General features: G+C 36.4%; 1 long non-coding RNA gene across 1 annotated transcript; it reads left to right on the top strand.

Moving 5' to 3' along the window:
- Positions 1-13,271: 13,271 nt before the first annotated feature.
- On the top strand, positions 13,272-26,140 carry LOC120192944. The gene is made up of 3 exons (XR_005522818.1): positions 13,272-13,283; positions 15,391-15,394; positions 25,926-26,140. It is a non-coding gene; the product is annotated as an uncharacterized LOC120192944 (long non-coding RNA).
- The last annotated feature ends 353 nt before the right edge of the window (positions 26,141-26,493 follow it).

Here is a 26,493-nt window from a genome sequence, read left to right as displayed (position 1 = left end):
TCGTCATGAAGCCAAGTTACATTGGCTAATAATGATCCCTCTGTCCATTAGTCGATCCCACAGTATCCTGTCCGAACAAACAAGCCACACATTAGTCTCACGCCGTAATGTAATTCCAAAGCCACAAGTACTCTTGGAAGGGAGATCTCGTGGGGCATAGCGAATGCTAGGTGGCAACCCCACTCCTCAACCACGAGCGCGATATAGCCCACTAGCCCCAAACCGTCCTATGGTATCATCTTAGAGAGACATCGTACCATCCACTTGGTCCTGATGCTCGCACAACTAGGTTCCTTATGAACCTAGGAGAATGTCGCTTACACCATGGTAGCTCCACATGCTAGCTCAGGGTGAGGGGGATGGTGGAGACCCAACACCATATCACTTCCCCCTAAAGAGCTAAAGAAACTTACCAGCTATGACACCAGTATATGTTGGAATGTCTGAACTGAGGCCATTACCTTGACAGGCCCTCCATCTTCATTCTTCAAGATTTTTCTTGTCTCATAGTTGCAACTACTCGGCCTACCATCGGGTTACTGTTGGGGTAATCTTATGGAAATGTGATGTCCTCGACATTCTCCCTCACTCACTTTAGTCGATGTCCTCATCGACACTAAACCATATCTTAGTTGACTTGTTGTATAGAGTTGACCCTTCTCATGAGGTCCATCTTTTGCCCTCAAGAACTAAGATCAGGATTCGTTCCACGGGACACCAAACTCAGAGCTTTGAGTAGAATAAACCCACTTACCTTCATTTTTCTCTCATTGCCATTGAGCTTATTCTCTCTATGGAGATAACCTTGAGGAACCATCGTTGTTATCTCTAACATGTTGAACGTCATCACGCATTCTAAACCATATGACGTATCACTTGGTGTGCTACCCTTCGCATACCTATCACTTTGTGGCATCTCAAATAATATGTCATATATGACACAATCCAAGTAATCAATCCTAAGGTACCATATTAGCTCAAAACATATGGGCATTCAATTATGTTAGACATGTACCAACTCAAATTCTCTCAGTCCTTTGTAAACGCTATGCCTAAATTTTGTCCACATGGCTCACGATTTCTCACTTGCAGCATTCTCGATAAAGGATATCGGCTCACCCACTTTTATTCTTGTTCAAGCCTTACTTAATAGTAAGGATATACATGCTCAAACACTAAACACTACACCACCACTAACAAACACATTTGTTAGCCCAATCATTATAATACGACTCCCAATACACCATCTCAAGAACATTTGCTAACATAAATATAACGCAAATCGACATACCTCATACCAAGATACCAAAGTACCTTAGGTTTACCATTATCTATGATTCCCACTTATGGATACCATGCCATGTGATTTACCTTGTCCAAACCATTCTTTTCAAATCTGTATCATGCAACTCTGTCTTCTCCCCCATGAACCATATTTACTATATAACTCAATATTTGATAGCCCCTCCTTATCCTCCGCTCGAACTCATAACGACCTCTTTATGAACATCCTTGTGCCTCATTCCTATGAATTGTACACTCAATGCACCCATGTATGCCTCGATCTTCGCATTCTTCTCAAACAATCGAATATGTCCTGCTGCTCTTCTATGAAAGTTCAAAACATCATTATATCATCCAAGTAGATGACTACAAACATGTCAATGCAGCCATGAAACACTGAGTCACACAAGTCATTTTCGGTTCATCCCCTTCGACCATTCTCACCTGATGATATCCTGACCTGAGATCAAATTTGTGAAATACTTGGCACTATTCTGCTGGTCAAATAAATCTGCAACTAGAAGAATGGGTTATTTATTCATGATAGGCACTTTATTAATGCCTTATAATCCACGCATAATCTCAAACTCCCATCATATTGTTTTTAGAAAATGTGACTTCGAGGGTCAAAAGAATCTGGCTTGAAGCAACCCATCCATTACTTTTCTAACTTAGCAGCTCTGTAGGACTCATCCGAAAAAGGGCACTTTACATGAGGCTTTACTTCTGAGATTAACTCAACTCATGGTCCACCTGCCTTTTAGGTGGCAACTCTTTCGACAAATTATCTGGCATTACATCCTCAAAGTCCTTTAACATTTCTTGAACACCCACAGGTACCTTACCATAATTGGCATCCTCCTTGGAAACTGGGAAAACCAAGAATAAAGGCTCTCTCTTCTTCACTCTTTTCTTAAACTGGATAGCTGATAGTACTTTATTCTCGGGACATAGAAGAATCGTAGATGGCACCATACACGATTATTTCCCCATGAACATAAAATAACTTGATGCCAGATAGTAATCACTTGAACTGCAATCATGCTTCATGGAATTTTCCCTACAACCAATAAAATGTTAGATAATATTTTATTGACACAATTACCTCTTTGTACCTTCTTTCCCTGAACTCGACGCATTAGCCAGATAAATGGCCTGTCAGGATGAATAGACAATTACAACATGTATAGTGATCTATTTGATCTGGCCACCAACAAAACTTTTACAATTCGATGATTTTCACAAAACCCAACAAGCATCAATGTTCTCAAAAGAGTAAGTATCCTGCATAATATAAAGAAATTAGGCATCACATTGCCACAAAGAATAAAAATCGATGCGTAAAGATTAAAAATCAACATCCCTTGAACAATCAATACCAAATGCCATGTACGAACATCTAATGAGCACCTCCGTGCCAAAACAACTTGCACCCTTACGCACATATCAAACAAGTATCTTCGTGCTAAAAGAACATGCACTATGTGCTAATAATACAATGACTCTTATGTGAACTTCACAAATTAAGCATCTTTGTACAAGACCAAATTACTTCACCATTCCCGCTCCACACGTTAGAGTTCTTAGGATAAAATCATGTCATCATTCCTACTCCCATGTGGAAGCGCTCGGCATGAACTTATCTCCCTACCTACTCTTAACGTTAAAGTGCGCATCGTGAATCCTAAAAACAATGAGGAACACACTGTCCATAAACATCAATCCCCTCTCTGGCTCATTCCTCAACCTACTCCACTAGGACTGTAAGGTAAATATAAATCGCAAGAAACCCATTATAAATGGCTCAGTTTGACTATCTTTAGTTAAAGCGTTCACTTGCGCATCGTCCCTTGTTGCTGTCACCATGGCATTAAAAGCACTTCGTGGTGAACACTTTATAATTTGATGAGGCCAATTACAAGGAAATACCTTAATAAGGGTCTACTCCCTCCATTGCTTTAACCATAACCACTTGGGACTCTATTTCGGGTTGGTCACTTCCAAGGAAACTCTTATTCGCTCCCCAACCCATTATCTTCTCCCCTCGTGCCAACTTGTTCTGACCTATCTATTGGGTATCCGCTCAAATCGTAGAATGCACCTTACGCTTTCCACGATGATCATTGTAATCATTAAGGCACGCAGCAAGGACTATCGCTACTTTCAAATCTCGCACCTTCTGGGTTTACAATTTAAGCCTCGCATATGACTTAAGCCCTCCAAGGAAATAAAATAATTTATCCTTTTCAGATATGTTCTTGATATCTTGCACCAAGGTCGAGAACTCTCTCCCACGTTCCTGTAGGGTCCCTGTATGAGACACTTTCCTCCATTTCTTACGAGCGTCATAGTCTACATCCTCAAGGAGAACGAAGAATCTTAAACTCCTTCTTTAACGCATCCCAAGTCTTAACGGAGCACTCTTACATTCGAACTTGAACCGCCACCATAACTAGCGTCAACTGCCAGATATATCGACAATCGCCACCTTATCTTCCTTAGACTAGGTGCGCAATGTTCGAAAATATTGCTCCATATCAACCATAAAATTCTCAAGCTAGCATCATTCATCGTATCAAATGTTGGGGATCAGTGATCTTAGCTCGTATGCCCCTATTTCCGAGCGTTCACAGTCAAATAAACTATAGCTGATTGAAGCCCACACTAACTTGATCTTCAGCTCCTCAAACACAAGCTATATGACACATATGGCATCTCTCGCTTTGTTTCCCAATTCCATCATTACTCCGTCAATCAATCTTGATTCTCATCGACTCTCCTTATTTGATCACCATAAATCATATAAGTTATACCGACCGTTTTTTGGCTTTAATCTTATATGACTTTCGTCGATCCGCATAACCTGTCTCATGTATGACATGAACATTAACTCCTTGCTTCTCACCTCTGGGAGAGCTTGTTGACCCACCATTACACATACGAACCATTCACACTATATAATACCAACATTATATAATAATTCATATTACAACTATATACATGCACATATATCAACGATGTCTTAATCACATCATTGTCATTATCATTATCATTAACCCATTTAAATAATATAATCTTGTATTTAAGTTTTGGTAACACTTAACACCACACATATCACAAACAAAGCACATAGTATCATACAAGGTTCCTTTATATCATCTCTTTTATTAGCCCATGTACACATATGAGAACTAAAGATATGCGAGTACATTGAGGTTGTGCACACATATGCTATCACCATAGCTCATATAAGAATCCATTAAGTGGTATGTGAAAAATATATTCTGAATGATGTCATCTATGTCCCGAAATGTCATATATGTCCCGAAGGACTTGTCCATATATCCCGAAGGACATAGGTAACATGTCCATATGTCCCGAATGACATAGGTAACCTGTCCATATATCCTGAATGACATAGGTAACCTGTCCATATGTCCCGAATGACATAGGTAACCTGTCCATATGTTCCGAGTAACCCTCGACTCTTGGCAAGCCAACTATACTTCTAGCTCTCATTTCACATAACATGAGCATTCTTTTTCATATCATTTCCCATATTCATATAGACATATGGTTCACTTTCATATATCACATAGCTTATCAATAAACTTTCTTTCATATATCTCATGTTATATCTCATATCTTGTGATCATGTAAGCACATTACTTATATACATATAACTCATTGTCATATGTTACATATCACATATACTTATACTATCATAGTTCAATATCATTAAACTTAGTTCACTTTTTCATGTTATCACACAGACATATAATTTTATATGTCCTATCCATACCATATAGTAATGTCATATACTCAAATCACATAATAATTGCATCTGACTATGTCTTATGTTCATTTTTATACTTGAATCATATAACACCTAAGTATTCATTGTATAGTTTATGCTACATATTTATATAATCTTATATGAATCCTATAGGTAAATGCTACTTATCTTATCTCATTTTCCCTTATACCAGTTTACATGGTTTATTATACTAGCCTATATAATAATATATAACCCTTATAACTTATCTCACATTATTTAATTACTAGTTTACTCTAATTATTTAATTCAGTTTCACATAACTTCTATAACCTTCTCATAAGGTTTTATAGTTCTTCATTCTATAACTCCTATATCATAGTTTCCTTTAAGTATATAAACTTTCCTATAATGCTTATCCTATATGTTCGTATCATCATTATGTTCATGTCCCCTAATTTATATACTATTCTCATAGAGTCGCATAATTTATTATCTTATGGTTTATATTTTGTTCTCTTAAGTCTTCTCATAGACACACATGTACATGATCATCACTTATTCATAGCTTACATTACATTTTTATGTATCACATTATTTTTCACATGGCTTGCCTCTTATAATCATATAATAAATAACTTATTTTATGTTCTCCTATTATCACATAATAGTATTTTACATAAATCATGTAGCACATACAAAACATATTGATCGCTTGTGAATGCATATGCTAAGGCAAGCTAATATGTGCAAGTATACACAATCGATGCAAGTAATATAGTAGTGAGTGAGTATCGTCTCCACATGGATTGGATTAGAAATATCTTTCACCACAACTAGAAATAATGCCACAAATTAATCCTATAAGTATTAAAGCTAAGAACTAATATTAAGGAGCTAAGAATAATGATTCAATGATTTCAGACAAGTGTGGTCGAGACAAAGAAAATATGCAGACAGATAAAAAAAAACAAGTATTGGATTAAATATAATGCAAATAACCTCACATATTCAGATGTGTCACAGAGCACTGATGCTAAACCATTGTCTCAGCAACAATTATTTTAAGCCCAGAATGAATTATTATGACTCACTAAACTGCCCTACAGGATTACTAGGTATTCTTAGACGTTGCTATGGCAATACCTCTTGGCGTTAACTATAGACGTTATCTTAACCAACTCTAGCCTTTATCCCTTTTAGTCATTTAAAATTCACTCATTATCTCTAAGGTAGACAAGTTAGAACTTCATCATCCTAAATTCATTCCTTTTCTCACGTTGATCTCTCTTAATTCTCTCGAATTCAAGAATCACTTTCTAGACAAAAGGTTATCTCTCGATGCTCTTACAATGCCCATACATATTTTACCGAAACCCTAGGCGATCTCTCGATGCTCTTACAATGTTAAGGCAAAATATTTAAACTATGAGCAAAACAGTCATAAACAAACATAATTCATCATTCATAAATATAAAATATTGTTCAGGCAAAACAAAGTTTAACACCAAGTAAAGCATTCATGGTGTTATCAAAGATCATCCAAGATTAAACCGTTTAATATAACCCCAAATAAAATAAGAGTTTAAGAACAAAGGAAGAACGACTCCCAAAACCGAGGGCTCTGTCGCAATAATCCTGATCAGCACCACGCTTGCCTTGGTGATCACCCTCTCTCGAGGCCTGATCACCGCTTGCTATCATATGGCTGTAGAGGACACCAAGGAAGACTGGGGGGTAGACGGAGGGAAAGCACTGCAGTTGCTTGCTCATGCCTAAGGTAAAGCTCTTCTTTATTCTTCCTTGTCCTCTTCTTTTTTGCGGCTACGTCTAATAATTATAAGGAGAATCTCCTAGGCATTTGCATGCTTTTGAGTTTTCTTAATTAGCCGTTATTAATTTCCAAAACTTAAAAAAGAAAGGTGGCCGGCGGTTGTCAGGATATTCAAGGCTTGCTTGCACGTGAAGCAGGTCATCCAGTTGGCATGTGACATAGGCGGTTTCGCCACATTTGCTTCAGACTTTTTTAGATAAATCTTACCTCGGTGAGATAAATTTGCTCCTCACGTTCTCATCTGCTCTATTGGCCTTTACAACTTTTCATTGTCACGACTGAAATGTTCTTCCTCTGTAGAATTCCTATAAAAACACAACTCAAACAACCCCTTCTCCTCAGTATCATCAGTTAAGCCAAATAAATCTTGCCTAGGCAAAACTTATCCACCACAACCTATATGTAACTAAATGCAACTAAAAATGCAGTGCATACTTTGTTTAGACGAGCAATAACTTAGGTGAAAATACTAGAATTTAAGTCTTTTTACGGAGTATCACCCCCAAACTTAAGCTATTGCTTGTCCTCAAGAAATGGATAATAGCTAGAAGAAAATCAAAATTGTCATGGCAAAGCAATGTCAAGAACATCATCAGGTTTGAGATTCAGCCCTCAGCAAAAATATGTGGCCTCAATATGTTCGACAGTCATATTAGTCAAGTCTCTTACCTAGTCAGGATCATTTGCTATTGTGTGTGCGTGATTGTAACTAGTTATGCATAAAGGTAATTAGAAAACTTAAAGTAAGCACTTCTAGGTTATCAAGGCAAAAAATTATTCATCAGGCTTAGTTTATACTCCTAGTTATTTATCAACTTTTATTCTCTTTATTCACACTTTTTTTATATAGGGGAGTCAGCACATCACAACTACCGTTCCACACTCTAGGTGAAAGGGAGCATACCTTCCACCCCTAAGCTAGTCGGCAGAGTCATCCTGTGACTACTTTCATTCACTCATATGCCTTGGCTACTCTTAATTTTTTTGTAGTTTTTATTATTCATGACTTTGCACAGAGGAGTGTCCCTTTGTCTTTTTCGAGCTTTCAAGTTTTTAAACACTAGAGAGTTTTTACCTTACCCTTAGAATATTTTTGAAGTCTCGGCAATTAGAAAGTTATTTCCTAAAAATTTTACAGATTACCTAGAGCAAAGACAACCTACAATCATGTTTATAAGTTTCAAAGGATCAAGCCTAGGGTTGGTTCTCTTCTTCAGACAGTCTTTACAATAATTATGGCCTAGGCAATAAAATTTTGCATTCATCATTGCGCATCCCTAATCCATTCCTAACAATAATCCTAACCTGCTTATGTCATGACAACCAAAATTTTCAACCAATTAACATCAATTACTATTTAACAAAGTATGACAGAATGGACAACACCTCCCCCAAACTTGAGGGATGCATTGTCCTCAATGCATGAAAACTACACTAAATACTGTTATATGAAAATGCAAAAAAAAAAAAATGAAAACTACAAAAACTTACTGTGGTGGTGTGGCTTGACTGGAGTATACGCCCTGTCGTTCTCTTGTATCACTTCTTACTGGTCGAAGCTCAGGCTGGAGTAGAATGCTCGGTCGCGGGAGTCGGTTGTGCTGGAACTGGGTGGACTAGAAGCTGTTGTTGGGGCTGGTGGTGTTAATCGAACTGGGGATGAAATAGGATCCTGCTCAGTCTGCTTCGGTGCTGGCTTGAAATCTTCATCAGTGAAGAAGTGGGGTAGAGTATCACTGCTACTTTCAGTGGTGGAGAAGGATGAGGAATTCCTCGGTATCACCGTGGCTTTCTTCTGGTACGGGTGGGACATGGGTTGCCAATGGTGGCACATTGGTAGGAACCTCTGGAGGGACATAAGATGTCGAGGCATGAAATGTGTTGCCACCCGTATTGTAGTTGAGGATGACACTGGGGAATGTTGGCAGTCTAATCATTGTGGTAGGGAGCAACTCCTTGATGAAGGTGTTGAGTTGCATATCCTTTGCCTTGGCGTATTCAAAGTAAATTTTCATGTGGTCCTCCAGGTGCCCGATATTTTCACGCGTCTCACGCGTGTGCGTGACCACAGCAGCCATTCTAACCGTGGTAACCGATTTTTCTCCTCGCTCCTGCTCCAAACCCTCCTTTGGGTCGTCATCATTGAAACTCATCAACTCAGGGACCTTTTTCTTTGTAATACCATCCTTGGGTTTGATGAAGTCTTCGAATGGTTCCTCAAGAACCTTTTCTTTCTACACAGCGGTTATAAGGTTTGGGAATAGTAGGTTACCACGGTTCTTCTTGGCACATCATGGATCTGCTCAAAGATGATTTCACCCACATCGATCATCCTACCGTATATGATCGAGTGCAACAGAATCAACCGCTTGACGAGGACATTGGTGTTATGGGACGTTGGCATCAGCTTGCCTTTAAGAAAATAGTTTCACAGTTTCACGTGTTCTTTGAGGGTTCGGCGATCTACTCACTTTCTTGTGGGTGCATTCCCTTCGAACTTGGCCCACCCAAAACATAAATCCTGTAGAACTCCACTGTACGTTTCTTGATATGCCTCGGCCATAAATCTCTTATGTTGGTCATCCGCTTTCCCCAACTTTAAATATTTGTTAAGTGCAGAAGGGGAAAAGTGAATGAGTTTTCCTCGAACATATACCGTGTGGTTGGAGGTGTCCGCGAGGTGTGCATAGAACTCCCTCACCATTGTTGGTTCTACGGCGTTAGGATTACGAGCAAACTTCTCCCAGTTATGCTTCTTTATGACGTCCATCACCTCAGGGCCAAACTGCTCTTCTCTCTCGGCTAGAAAAACAAATCCATCTTCCAAATAGACTTGGTGTTGCTGAATGATTTTGAATCATGCCTTTGCTTCGGCTGTTTGGAAACGTTCAAAACTCTGTCTGGGGGCTAGGGCCGGTCTCGATCTCACCATTTTTCTTGGCTGATTTTAGTGGTGGCGATGGGGAGGTATTTTGATGGAAAGAAAAGAAATTTTATGGTTTGTAAAGAAAGAAGGAAACACGATGAAGATGAAGAAGAGTGGGTAGTTTTTCTTGGAAAGTGATGGGTGGTTTCGGGGCATTTTGGTCTTTACATGGTGGGGAAAAGATTTCTCATTAAATGAGAAATATTTGATAAGACATAAAGGGGAAGAAAGGATTTCTTTGCCTCTTTATTCTGCCTCCAAATCACGTACCCTAGGGCTTCTTTTTTTTCTCTTCATGCATGCTTCAACTCCCCATGCTGCCACGTGTTCCTTGCTCGCCTATAATATAAAAGAAGAAAATAATAAAATAAAAATGGATTAAAGCATAAAATAACTTAACTTATTTATGTACATAATTCAGATTTTCGTGTCCATGGCAACTAATATTTGCTCAATTAAGAAAAGCAAACTCTTGGGCATCATGTGCTAACGATGCTAGTTTGTCGCGCATGATTGGGGCTCCTTTGTACTCCTTGAGTCTCTGCCCGTTCACTTTGAAGATGGAACCATCGTTTTGGTTCTGAATTTCAATTACTCCATTGTCATGGACTTGGTATACGATGAATGGTCCTGACCATCATGATTTTAGCTTGCATGGGAATAACTTAAGGCGTGAATTGTAGAGCAGTACTTGTTGTCTAGAATAAAAGTTCCTCGGCAATATTTTTCTGTCATGCCATCGTTTTGTTTTCTCTTTGTAAAGGTGGGTATTCTTGTATGCATATACTCTAAGTTCATCCATCTCGTTCAGTTTCAATAGTCTTCTTTCTCCAGCAAGCTGAGCATCTATGTTTATCTTTTTGATGGCCCAATAAGCTTTGTTTTCGAGTTCAACCGTAGATGACATTCCTTTTCATAGACTAGTTTGAACGGGGACATTCCCAGCGGTGTCTTGAATGCTGTGCGACAAGCCCATAGTGCTTCATCTAGCTTCGTCGACCAATCTTTTCGACTTGGGTTGACAACATTTTCGAGGATCTGCTTGATTTCTCGGTTAGATACTTCGGCTTGTCCATTCGTCTGAGGGTGATACGCCATAGTAATTCTATGTCGTACTCCATATCATTTTAGTACCTTGGAAATCAATTTATTATCAAAATGTGTCCCTTCATTGTTAATGAGAGCTCGTGGTGTTCCAAAGCGGGTGAGTATATTTTTTTGCAAAAACTTCAACACCGTTTTGGAATTGTTCTTAGGTGTTGCAATGGCTTCAACCTATTTTGATACGTAATCCACTGCCAAGAGAATGTACATATCTCCGAATACTGTTGGAAAGTTCCCATGAAATCTATGCCCCATACGTCGAAAAGTTTGATCTCCAGAATGTTTTACCATGGCATCTCATCTATTCGAGATGTTTTCTGTATGTTGACATCTATCACATGACTTATAGAATTCACACGTATCTTTGAATAGGGTTGGCCAATAAAATCCCGACTGAAGCACTTTTGTTGCTGTTCTCATCCCACCAAAATGCCCTCCATATGGTGATGAGTGGAATTGAAGTAGGATATCTTGCTCCTCTTCTTCTAGAATGCACCTTCGGATTATTTGGTCTCCGCACTGCTTAATAGAAATGGTTCATCCCAGTAGTAATGTCGCACATCATGTCGAAATTTTCGTTTGCCCTGGCTAGATAAATCAAGAGGAACAATACCACTAACAAGAAAATTAACGATGTTAGCATACCACGGTGCAGCCGTGACAAATAATATTTTCTCATCAGGGAAATCCTCTTTAATATCTGTGATGTCAAGACAATCAGGTTTGTTATCTAGCCTAGACAAATGGTCCGCCACTTGATTTTCTATACCTTTTTTATCCTTGATCTCTAAATCAAATTCTTGTAGTAATAATATCCACCGAATTAGTCTAGGCTTTGCATCTTTTTTATTAATCAGATTTTTAATAGTTGAGTGATATGTGTGCACAATTACCTTAGTGCCTATTAGATATGGCCTAAACTTATCGAATGCAAATACTACTACTAAGAGTTCCTTTTCAGTGGTGGTATAGTTCACTTGAGCATCATTAAGTGTTCGGCTTGCATAGTATATAACATGAAAAATTTTACTTTTTCGTTGCCCTAGCACTGCTCTGACTGTATAGTCACTAGCATCGCACATAAGCTCAAATGTTTCGTTCCAGTCTGGTGGGATAACTATTGGTACTGCTGAAAGCTTTTTCTTCAAATCTGTGAAGGCATTCAAACAATCATTAGTAAACTCAAATTGATGATTTTGTTGAAGCAAAAGATATAAGGGTTTAGAGATTTGAGAAAACTCTTTTATGAACCGCCTATAGAATCCTTTATGTCCAAGGAAACTGTGTACACCTCGCACATTAGTAGGTGGGGGAAGATTTACAATTGCATCCAGCTCTGGTTTTTCGACTTCGATGCCATGGCATGAAATTTTGTTTCCCAACACTATTCTTTCAGTTACCATAAAATGACAATTTTCCCAATTCAGTACTAGGTTGGCTTCTTCACAACGTTTCAACACCTTGGATAAATTACCGAGATATCGGTAAAAGTCATCACCTGAAATAGAGAAGTCATCCATAAATATTTCCATGCCATCTTCCACCATATCTGAAAAGATTACCATCATGCATCGTTGGAATGTAGCTGGAGCGTTACACAGTCCAAACGGAATTCGCCTAAATGCATAGGTACCATACGGGCATGTGAACGTTGTTTTCTCTTGGTCTTCAGGTGCTATGGCAATTTGGTTATACCCTGAGTATCCATCGAGAAAGCAATAAAATACCTTTCCCGCTAATCTATCCAACATTTGATCGATGAAATGGTGGGGAAAATGATCATTCTTTGTGGTTTTGTTAAGCTTCTATAATCCATGCATATGTGCCAGCCCGTGACTGTTCTCGTGGTGAGTAACTCATCATGCTCGCTTTTAACCACGGTTACACCACCTTTCTTTGGCACTCATTGTACTGGGCTAACCCATGAACTATCAGATATAGGATAAATCACTCCCGCATCCAGCCATTTTATTATTTCCTTCATGACTACCTTCTTCATGATCGGGTTTAGTCGTCTTTGGGGTTCTATCGAGGTGCTATGGCTATCTTCAAGATTAATTTTGTGCATGCATATGGTTGGACTGATTCCTTTCAAGTCTACCATCGTCCATCGTATAGCTTTTCTGTGCTGTGACAAAACATTCAACAAACTCTTCTCCTGTTTGGAGGTTAGGTTGGTAGAGATTATCACTAGTAAAGTTTCATCAACTCCTAGATAAGCATATTTCAAATGTGATGGTAAAGTCTTAAGCTCCAATTTCGGTACATGTTGTGAAGATGACTCTTGAGATTTAACTTCATCATAATCTAAAGGTTTGAATTTCATATATTACATATTAAGAAATCTCAATTGTTCCTCTGTCTTTCATTCATATCTTGCTTTGGTATCGCTTTCAGGGTGTTCAGTGTGCAGATTTTTGTTGTCGTGGCCATGATTGTCAGAACCGTCTTCTGAAAATATTTAGTTAGGGCTAAAGTTTTCTGCTTTATGTATTTCGGTTGTAGGTTCATGGTACAAATTGTTGTAGTCATCAAGCCTTAGGGATTCACCTCATCCCAGGATTGCCTTTTCTTCAATCTTATTAATGCATTGGCATTCCTCTGGATCGTCTGCGTATTTCATAAGTTGAATACATTGATTGTGACACTTTGCTTTCCAACTCTCATGGTGAATTCTCCCTTTTCACAATCTATTGGGATTCTGCCTATGGCTAAGAATGGGCATCCCAGAATGATTGGTGCGTTTTCATCAACTTCTCAATCCAGAATGAGAAAATCCATTGAAAATATGAATTTATATACCTTTACTATGACGTCTTCAATTCTGCCCTCGGGTTGCACATAAGACCGATCAGCCAACTGTAGAATGACCGAGGTGGGATGGGCGTGATACCCTTCTAGTTTCATGAATATCGATTTTGGTATCAAGTTTACACTTGATCCCAAGTCAGTGAGAGCTCGTCCGATGAAATCATTACCTATAAAACATGGTATTACAAAGCTTCCAGGGTCTTTTTGCTTTGGTGGGAGTTTGCTCACTACCGAGCAGATTTCTATTACCGTGGTGACACGTTCTACCTTCCTTTTCTTTGTAACAATTTCCTTCAGATACTTGGCGTAGGAAGGCATTTGCTTGATGGCTTCGTGTAGGGGCACATTGATACACAACTGGTCCAGAACATTAACGAATTTCTTGAACTGGATGTCATCATCATGTTTCTTCTACCGTTGAGGGAACAGTGGTGGAGGTCTCACATCGACTACTGATGGTGCAGGGAAACCATTGGCCTTGACCATGAATTTCTTGTTATCTGGTTGATGCTTTTTTGAGCCTTCACTTATTTCCTTCTCTTCATGCGCTTTCTCTTGTTCAGCATTCTCAGATTCCTCATCAGGTTGTGTTACACCTTGGAGAGAATTGTTTAGTTTTCTCCCCCAAACTTGTCATCTTGATCAACTTGTTTTCACTCCTTAGCGTAAGTACATTGCATTGTTCATTCCCATGATGCTTAGTGACTTCAGTATCACTAGGGAGATTTCTGTGTGGGAGAGAATGTAATGACTTGGCAATCTGTCCAACTTGATTCTCCAATGCTCTGAGAGATAAACTATAGCTTTGCAAAAGTGTTGCCTGACTTTATAACAAATTTCCTTGATTTTTTATTGTTGCAGAATGTTCGTGCATCAAGGTTTTTGTATACGCCATGAAATCTTTTGTCGATGCCATGAATTCCTACAAGGATAATTCCAAGGAGTTAGTATTGGAATGAGTGTTAGAGGAAGAAGCTATACCTTTGTTGTTCTGCTAGGCTGCTGATGCTGATTCTGAATATGCTGATGGTCAGAATTATTTTGTTGTGGCCTATAATTTGTGGCTTGATTGTTTCTATTCCCTTGATTATTCCACGAAAAATTTGGGTGTTGTCTCCAACCAGGGTTGTACGTGTTTGAATAGGGATTATTGTTGTTTCGATTGTAGTTTCCCACAAAATTAGTTGACTCATGGTTTTCAGGTCATTCACTCCCATGATGGTTGCCTTGACAGAATAGGCACACATTATTGGTCGCCTTGACTTCTCTTACCTCATTAGGACGTTGCAAATTTTTCAACATATTGGTTATGGCAGATAGTTGGGCTGCTACCGAATCATTGCTTTCTAATTCATTTGCTCTAGAGGTTTTTCTGTCGGTTCCCAATCTTGCACTTGGAAATTGATAGTCGTTATTTGCTATCCTGTCGAGGATGTCAAAAGCTTCCTCGGGTGATTTGTCTAGTAGGGTGCCATTTGCTGAGGCATCTAACATCATTCGAGTTGGTGCATTGACTCCATTGTAAAACATCACCACTTGCGTCCAATCATGAAATCCATGATTAACACATTTGCGAAGTAAACTTTTATACCTATCCCAACATTTGTACATTGATTCATCATCGCCTTTACGAAAACTCACAATGTCATTCCGAAGCTGTGTATTCATATTGGGCGGATTATATCGGAGTAGGAAACTCTTGCATAAATCTGCCCATAACTCCATTGATCCGGAAGGAACTTCGCTAGCCAAGCTCTTGCTCTATCATGTAAAGAGTAAGGAAAAAGCTTCAGTTTGAGTACATCTTCATGTACTCCTTGTTGTCTAAATGAATCACATACTTCAAGGAAAACACGCATATGTTGTCTAGTGTCTTCATTAGGTGTACCACCAAATTGGCCGATAGAGTTCAGCATATTAAACATCACCGGTTTGAGTTTAAAATGAGTGGCTTGTATCTCAGGTACCACTATGCCAGGATTGAGGTCATCGAGAATTGGGTTCAAATGATCTCGTATCGCTCTTGGTCTTGAAACTTGATCTCCTAAATCTCCTATGTCGTTTTACATTTGATTCAATTGTTCTCTGGTTCTTTGGGCACGCAACCTTTGTCTGAATGATTGTTTAACTTCAGGGTCGAATGGTTATAAAGGCTTACCAGCAGATCTCAAGGTCATGCAATAATAAAAACCTATAAAAGAAAATAATAAACTATGTTAGACTAAATAATTATAAAGTGACACAAAGAACTTGTTATGGCTGGAAATTTCGTTAGTTGCCAATCCCAGCAACGATACCAAAAACTTGATCGCTTGTGAATGTATATACTAAGGCAAGCTAATCTGTGCAAGTATACACAATCGATGCAAGTAATATAGTAGTGAGTGAGTATCATCTCCACAGGGATTGAATTAGAAATATCTTTTCACCATACCTAGAACTAATGCCACAAATTAAATTACTAAGTATTAAAGCTAAGAACTAATATTAAGGAGCTAAGAATAATGATTCAATGATTTCAAACAAGTGTGGTCGAGACAAAGAAAATATGCACACAGATAAAACAAAACAAAATAAGTATTAGATTAAATATAATGCAAACAACCTCACATATTCAGACGTTTCACAGAGCACTGATGCTAAACCATTGTCTCGGCAACAATTATTTTAAGCCCAGAATGAATTATTATGACTCGCTAAACTACCCGACAGGATTACTAGGTATTCTTAGACGGTTGTTATGGCAATACCTCTAGGCGTTAACTGTAGACCTTGTCTTAACCTACTCTAGCCTTTATCCCTTTTAGTCGTTTGAAACTCACTCCTTATCTCTAAGGTAGACAAGTTAGAACTTCACTATCCCGGATTCATTCATTTGCTCACGTTGATCTCTCTTAATTATCTCGAATTTAAGAATCACTTTCTAAACAAAAGGCTATCTCTCGATGCTCTTACAATACCCAGACATGTTTTACCGAAACCCCATGCGATCTCTCGATACTCTTAAAGTGTTAAGGCAAAATATTTAAACTATGAGCGAAACAGTCATAAGCAAACATAATTCACCATTCATAAACATAAAATATTGTTCAGGAAAAACAAAGTTTAACACCAAGTAAAGCGTTCATGGTGTTATCAAAGATTATCCAAGATTAAACCGTTTAATACAACCCCAAATAAAATAAGAGTTTAAAAACAAATGAAGAAAACCTCCTAAAACTAGGGGCTCTGTCGCAAAATCCTGATCAGCACCACGCCTGCCTTAGTGATCACCCTCTCTTGAAGCCTGATCACCGCTCTGCTATCGTCTGGCTATGGAAACCAAGAAAGAATGGGGTAGATGGAGGGAAAGCACTACAGTTGCTTGCTCACGCCTAAGGTAAAGCTCTTCTTTCTTCTTCCTTGCCCTCTTCTTTTTGCGGCTACGACTGGTAATTATAAGAAGAATCTCCTAGGGCTTTGCATGCTTTTAGAGTTTCCTTAATTAGTTGTTATTAATTTCCCAAACTTAAAAAGGAAAGGCGGCTGGCGGTTGTCAAGATATTCAAGGCTTGCTTGCACGTGAAACATGTCATCCACCTGGCATGTGACATAGGCGGTTTCGCCACATTTTCTTCAGACTTCTTCAGATAAATCTTACCTCGGCGAGATAAATCTGCTCATCATGTTCTTATCTGCTCCATTGGCCTTTGGAACTTTTCATTGTCACGACTGAAATATTCTTCCTCTGTAGAATTTATGCACAAACACAACTCAAACAAACCCTTCTCCTCAGTAGCATCAATTAAGCCAAATAAATCTTGCCTAGGAAAAACTTATCCACCATAACCTATATGTAACTAAATGCAACTAAAAATGTAGTGCATACTTTGTTTAGATGAGCAATAACTTAAGTGAAAAGACTAGAATTTAAGTCTTTTTACGGAGTTATCACATATCAACATATATAGTCATGTATACATACAAATCATGTCATTCACACAAATCATGTAATACATATAATCACATATAGCACCTATACTAATATCAAACACATGCTTATGTTCATGACTTCATGCATACTACTATAGGAAATAGACTCATCGCAAGTCCTATTTCCATTAAACACCATATGTCACTAGTATACACTCACATAGCCTCACTAGTCAATATCGTTCTCTTATCTATTCTTGATGACCATTACTTGTTGACATGTCAGACTCTATTCTCGTTCGATATCTACACAATCATACATGTTATATACATATCATCATTTTAAATGTTATAAGTCAACCCTTAATAATTCAAGCTAATCAAAATACTTAATACAATTTCTACTTTGAGTAGTATCGGTACCCCCATGCATTGTACCTATACTTCCCTAGCTATGGTATTGATACCAAGCTTGGGTATCGATACCTTTTTTACATTCGAAATCCTTATTTCAAAAAAATGGGTACTTATACTGACCTTATGGTATCAGTACTCTTGGTATCGATTCTATCTTTCTAGGTATCGATACCCCATGAACAATTTACAAATTTCTGCCTTATGGTATCGATACTCATTCAACTAGTATAGATACCCATACTTTAATAATCATTTATTTTCTCTTTGAAGTATCGGTACTAAATGAACAGTACCGATACCCCTAGCCTAGAATTTACTGGTTTCACCCGAAAATCAACCATCACCCAACTAAATTCTTTATTTTACTCTTCTTTCATTCCTTTAAACTTAACCACACTTACACAAATTAACTTATTTCACTTTAACTCATCATAACATCCCATATATAACTATTATTCTTGAATTCAAGAGTCATACCAAATAATCAACATGTTCCTAATTCAGTTCTAACACCTTGAATTTCTTATTTCTATTCTCGACAAGTCAAATTTAACCTCAAAACTTATTTACTAACTTCTTTCCATAATTTCACTTAATTACCCCTTATATTAAATCTTCCATAACTTCCTTATCTTTAATTTTCTATTCCTTTTAAGTTCCCATAATATTTCCTAAGGCTCCGTCACTCAAAACCATTCTTTTAATTGCAATGAAACCAACTAAAAATCAAACTCACCTTAGACATGAAGAGCTCGCATTGAGAGGAGGAAGAAGAAGTAAGTTTTCAGACTTCTCTTTCTCTCTTTCCCTCATTTCCACGTGTTTAACTCCTTATAAAGGAAAAATAAAAATATTTCCTTTGAAAAGACCAATTTACCCTTACTTCATCACATATTTATTAAACCATCCTTAATAAAATATTCCCAAATAGGTCGCTGAACTTTTAATTTATTTTGAAATTAAGCACAAATCTTTCAAAATTTACATTTTAATCACTAACCTTGTTTTGGGATGTTACAAATCTCCCATCCTTTTAAGAAAACTTGCCCTCGAATTTTCACTACACACATTGATAATAACATATCTTCTAATGTTCTCATATTGCTTCATTTACTTAATCTTTCATGTTTACTGCTAATAGACTTACTTTTATAATTCTATATAATGTCACTTATTATATAACCATAATTCCAATCCTTATTACTCAATATCATAATCAATTGATCTTTTTCATCATTCTCTAATTGTTTTGCACATAAACCAAACCTTTACTCATTCCTTAATCCTTGTCTATATTACGATATACACAATCTTTTCATATAACCTTACGTATTTTTCCAAATAATAATCACCTCTTCAATAATAACAGGTGCTAACTTACTCCATTTCCTTATACAAATCCTAATTAATCTCCAACAAAATTCTGATACATAACTTATAACGATTCTTTCTCGTTTCACTAAGAATTTAAAATTTTACTACCTAAGTATCAAACTTATAATCTATGCCTCAATGTAACCCTTGTCATACTTAATCCTTTAAACTCCATCTTTTCATTTTCCCATCTTATTATTCTCTCAGACAATCAAGATCTCCTGATAACATAGATCATATCTTTTTTCATACTCTCATACTCTTTTCATATCACTTATACTTATTGTTGATTACCAATCTTATCACCTCTTTTTTTTAACTTTGATAATCCACTTTACCTACACAAGACCTCAGTCTTATATACTATCCCTTTTATTATCTTTAACTTTTTTATCCATCCGAATCTTCTTTCAGACATACCGATCCTTATTTCCATGACTATATTAATCTACATTATTAGAATGCACAACCAATTTTGTATCCACATCATACTTGGTTAGCTTAGCTTGACATCATTTCTAATACTTTACTTCTAACGTACTTACGATCATATAATTTTGTTAGACAACATCAGTACTTCCCATCTAGAGTGTAAACTTTTCATCGAACCATTCATATATATTTTTTCCGTTCGAAATTAACTCAGTAATAATTTACTTAACTTATTAAACACGCATTCTTACTTTTTCAACTCAAACATTCTAACTTCCTTTGTCTTATAAACTGATCACCGATGTATCCATTCTTAAACCCTTCAGAACAATATCTACATCACTTAATCCATTTTAAATACTTCGTCTACAATACCTTACATAATTTCTAGCAGAACTTTTAATCCAATCCACCATTTAACTTCATATCCATTCTTAACTCCTTACTTTATCTTCCAGTACCAGATCCTACTACTTAAGTGTTTCAAACTTTCATCAGATTTGATATTTTGACATGGAATATAACTAAATCTAACCAAGGTTGTATTTGAAACCCAAAATCTTTATCTCTCTTTGATAGTACTAATCTCTATAAAACACCAGTTTTCTTAATTATTTTAGCTCTCTTTAGAACTTTAGCACAAATGACTACTTTTTTAAAAGGGAACGATTTTAACACCAATAACATCCTTTTAATCTGAGCGCAAGTTCTCCACAAACCACTTGCATACATCATTTTCATTTAAATTAGCTTAACAACTATTCAATCAACTTATCAAACTGCACTCTTATCCATACACATTATGATTCCCCTATTTCAAACTCATAAGCTCTGGCTTTATATATCTGATAAACTTATCACCGAGATGTTTATTATCGAACTTTTCTAAACTAATAACCACATCACTGAATCTTCTATCATTATCATGATAACATCTGTTCACTATACTTCGACTCTTCCACATAGTAACTGAACTACTTCATCTAACTTCTCCACTTCAGAACAGTGGAGACCCTTTAACATTATTCTAACATGTTTCACTTTTGAAAACAATCTTTGATTATCTAAATCATTTCCTGAGTTGTCCGCTCTTCTTCCTGTCTGGCCAAGGCAGGTGAATTGCTACCACCATCAGATCTATCACCTCTCACTTCTTTCGAAACTCTCATTATCATACTTATATTATAACGTAACAATCTAATTCTATTAGCAATACAACACGCTCCTTACATTATCACATCAGAAATTTTCACTTTATGTTGGCATGTACACATTTTAAAACTCATTTAACTCTGGTTTAAGCCTAGAATCGGCTAAACTTTAGCTCTGATATCATTAAATGTAACACCCCAACCCATATCCGACCCGGATTCGAGTCCGATGTGTCACATTGACTTTTAAAATATTTTTCTTTACAAATTGGATAAAATTTAAACCCATAATTCAAGAAAATAAATATTCTACATTAATTAAAATCAATTAGTTTTACAAAACATATCAGAGCTTGTACAATTCAAATCTTTAAACTACATGCCAACTACATTCTATGTAACAAAATACATATATTCGAATACATTTCTAATCTAATCCTTAGAAAGGAGAATCTGACCTGTCTTGTTCCTCTTCGCTCCATAATCTCGTCGAAACCTATGCGTGAAACATTCACACGCTAAGTCTATGACTTAGTGAGTTATATAACACTTATAATCAAAACTTTTCACATTTTTAACTATGCATGAACAATTCACATTGCAAATATTAACATAATACCAACATCATATAATAATTCATATTACAACTATATTCATGCACATATATCAACGATGTCTTAATCACATCATTGTCATTATCATTATCATTAACCCCTTTAAATCATATAATCTTGTGTTTAAGTTTTGGTAAAACTTCACACCACACATATCACAAACAAAACACATAGTATCATACAAGGTTCCTTTATATCATCTCTTTTATTAGCCCATGTACACATGTGAAAACTAAAGATATGCGAGTACATTGAGATTGTGCACTCATATGATGTCACCACAGCTCATATAAGAATCTACTGAGTGGCATGTGAAAACTATGTCCCGAAAAACGTCATCCATGTCTCGAAGGATGTCATCTATATCCCGAATGACCTGTCCATATGTCCTGAAGGACATAGGTAACCTGTCCATATGTCCTGAAGGACATATGTAACCCTTGACTCTTGGCATACCAACTATACCTCTAGCTCTCATTTCACATAACATGGGCATTCTCTTACATATCATTTCTCATATTCATATAGACATATGGTTCACTTTCATATATCACACAGCTTATCATATAAACTTTCTTTTATATATCTCATGGCATATCTCATATCTTGTGATCATGTAATCAAATTACTTATCTACATATATCTCATTGGCATATGTTACATATCACATATACTTATACTCACATAGTTCAATATCATTGAACTTAGTTCACTTTTTCATGTTATCACACATGCATATAATCTTATACGTCCTATATATACCATATAGTAATGTCATATACTCAAATCACATAATAATTGCATCTGACTATGTCTTATGTTCATTTTTATACTTGAATCATATAACACCTAAGTCTTTCTTGTATAGTTTATGCTATATATTCATATAATCTTATATGAATCCTATAGGTAAATGCTACTTATCTTATCTCATTTTCCCTTATACCAGTTTACATGGTTTATTATACTAACATATACAATAATATATAACCCTTATCACTTATCTCACATTATTTAATTACTAGTTTACTCTATTTATTTAATTCAGTTTCACATAACTTCTATAACCTTCTCATAAGGTTTTATAGTTCTTCATTCTATAACTCCTATATCATAGTTTCCTTTAAGTATATAATATTTCCTATAATGCTTATCCTATTGGTTCGTATTATCATTATGTTCATGTCCCCTAATTTATATACTATTCTCATAGAGTCTCATAATTTATTATCTTATGGTTTATATTTTGTTCTCTTAAGTCTTCTCATAGACACACATCTATATGACTCATCACTTATTCGTAGCTTAAATTACATTCTTATGTATCACATTATTTTGTCACATGGCTTGCCTCTTATAATCATATAATTACATAACTTATTTTATGTTCTCCTATTATCACATAATAGTATTTTACATAAATCATGTAGCGCATACAAACCATATCAAGATATATAGTCATGCATACATACAAATCATGTTATTCACACAAATCATGTAATACATATAATCACATATAACACATATACTCATATCAAACACATGCTTATGCTCATGACTTCATGCATACTACTATAGGAAATAGACTCATTGCAAGTCCTATTTCCATTAAACATCATATGTCACTAGTATGCACTACATGACCTCACTAGTCAATACCGATCTCTTATCTCTTCTCGATGACTATTACTTGTTGACTTTTCCGGACTTTATTCTCGTTCGATATCAACACAATCATACATATTATATATATCAGCATTCTAAATGTTATAATTCAACCCTTAATAATTCAAGCTAATCAAAATGCTTAATACAATTTCTACTTTGAGTAGTATCGGTACCCCCATGCATGGTACCGATACTTCCCTAGCTATGGTATCGATACCAAGCTTGGGTATCGATAACCTTTTTTACATTCGAAATCCTTATTTCAAAAACAAAACGGGTACCGATACTGACCTTATGATATCGGTACTCTTGGTATCGATACTACTTTCCCAGGTATCGATTCCCTATGAAACATTTACAAATTTATGTCTTATGGTATCGATACTCGTTCAACTAGTATCTATACTCGTTCAACTAGTATCTATACTCGTTCAACTAGTATCTATACTCGTTCAACTAGTATCTATACTCATTCAACTAGTATCTATACTCATACCTTAATAATCACTTATTTTTCCTTTGAAGTATTGATACTGAATGAACAGTACCGATACCCCTATCCAGAATTTACTGGTTTCACCCGAAAATCAACCATCATCCCAACTAAATTCTTTATTTTACTCTTCTTTCATGCCTTTAAACTTAACCACACTTACACCAATTAACTTATTTCAATTTAACTAATCATAACATCCCATATATAACTATTATTCTTGAATTTAAGAATCATACCAAATAATCAACATGTTCCTAATTCAGTTTTAACACTTTAAATTTCTTATTTCTATTCTCGACAAATCAAATTTAACCTCAAAACTCATTTACTAACTTCTTTCCATAATTTCACTTAATCACCCCTTATATTAAATCTTCCATAACTTTCTTATCTTGAATTTTCTATCTCCTTTTAAATTCCCATAATCTTTCCTAAGACTCCATCAATCAAAACTATTCTTTTAATTTTAAGAAAACAAGCTAAAAATCAAACTCATCTTATACATGAAGAGCTCACATTGAGAGGAAGAAGTCGAAGCAAGTTTTCAGACTTCTCTTTCTCTCTTTCCCTCATTTTCACGTGTTTAATTCCTTATAAAGGAAAAATAAAAATATTTCCTTTGAAAAGACCAATTTCTCTTATTTCATCAAATATTTACTGAACCATCATTCATAAAATATTTTTAAATAAGTCCTTGAACTTTTAACTTATTTCAAAATTGAGCACAAAGCTTTCAAAATTTTATTTTAATCACAAACCCTATTTTGGGATGTTACACAACACACGCTAGAGCGCTTGGCATATGGTCAGATTATCATCCTACTCCACGCATTGAAGCGGTTGGCATGAACATTGTCTACATTGCCTACTCAACATGTCGAAGCGCTTGGCGTGAAATAGAAATGTCGAAAATCAAATCATCTACCAAAACCGAACCATTTTGGATCTGATACCAAGTGTCATGGACATAACATCTCGGCCCTATTGTTATGTCATGCGACACTTGAATGGGACAACTCCCAGACAAGTCAGCCTTTCCCAACATAGATGCATACCTCAAATTAACTCGTCATAAAGCCAAGTCACATTGGCTAAGAATGATCCCTCTGTTCATTAGTCAAACCCATAGTATCACGTCTGAACAAACAAGCCACACATCAGTCTCACGCCGTAATATAATTTTGAAGCCACAAGTACTCTTGGAAGAGAGATCCCGGGGGCATAGCGAATACTAGGTGGCAACCCCACTCCTCAACCATGAGTGCGATATGGGGCCCACTGGCCCCAAACTGTCCCTAGATATCATCTTAGAGAGACATCGTACCATCCATATGGTCCCGATGCCCGCACACTTAGGTTCCTCATGAACCTAGGAGAATATCGCTTACAACATGGTAGTTCCACATGTTAGCTCAGGGTGAGGGGGTGGTAGAGACCCAACACCATATCACTTCCCCCTAAGAGCTAAAAAACTTACCAACTATGACACCAATACATGTTGGAATGTCTGAACTGAGCCAATTACCTTGACATACCCTCCATCATCATTCTTCAAGCTTTTCCTTGTCTTATAGTTGCAACTACTCGGCCCATCATCATGTTATTGTCGGGGTAATCTCATGGAAATTAGATGTCCTCGAAACACCCTAGACCTCACCAACGCCCACAACAGAGGTAAGAACCTTAAGATCCTAAGTCTCGATGTTTTGACTCCAGAGACGGACTCGACTCCAGAGAGAAGTTCAACCGATCAGGAAAAGGACTAAAACCTAACCCTTTTTACTCTTATCTGCTCAAAATACTAACATGCATGTAAGACATGAATACCTTCAAAAGGTTTTTTTTGTTATATTGCTCTCTGCCTTTGCATATGGAAAAAATACCCAAAATCTAATAATTGAAAACCCAGTTTTTATTTTTGATTCTTTTGTTGAATTTTGATTTGGGTTTCGTTGAATCAAGTGGTTCTCTCATCTATTTTAAAATGACCCCGAGTTCAGTTGTGGTCACTATTGAGACGCCAAAAGTTTCTCTTTAGTGGAAATCGATGGCTCAGACTCAAGTGCATTCCTCGATAAACAAAATGCAGTGAATCCAAAGTAGTTCATTGGTTCCTTTTCGTCAAAGCTCAATATTGGCTTTGGTTTTGGAAATCGTTGCCCATATGAGGAAATGGAATTTGAGCATCATTCAGACTTGGGAGGTTCAAGGTCGCCTTCAATGGTGTTATATGACATGGTTGTCATTCAAAGTCAATTATTTTTCTCCATTGTTGTTATAAAAGAAGCTAAAGAGAGATTGGGAAAATAGTTGAGAAAGGGAAAATAGAGGTGTTGGGGTTAGGAAAGGGGTGGTGTCACCGTGAAAGTGAGGTTGGGAAAAAGAGAAGAGGAGCACTTTTGGTATATTATTTATTTTATTTTATTAATTGATTTTTATTTATTTAGATAAAAAATAAAAATTAAGTGGTGACATGACATATTTTATTTGGTTATTGAATTTTATTTTTAACGGAGTTAGTGGTTTTTAACTAATAATTTCATACCCTATAAAACTTAATATAATTTTTATAGAAATCGTTAATTTTATTAGAAATAGAAAAATAATCAAATTATAATGAAGGTTTATACTACAGTAGTAAACTAAACATATAATAAATATATTTTCCTAAAGAGAAAATTATCCGCTTAAGATC

The sequence above is a fragment of the Hibiscus syriacus genome, unplaced genomic scaffold (genome assembly GCF_006381635.1).
Source record: "Hibiscus syriacus cultivar Baekdansim isolate YM2019G1 unplaced genomic scaffold, ASM638163v2 tig00116983_pilon, whole genome shotgun sequence".
Taxonomy (NCBI): domain Eukaryota; kingdom Viridiplantae; phylum Streptophyta; class Magnoliopsida; order Malvales; family Malvaceae; genus Hibiscus; species Hibiscus syriacus.
The sequence above is the reverse complement of the archived record's forward strand: the minus strand, read 5'-3'. Positions and strand labels throughout refer to the sequence as shown.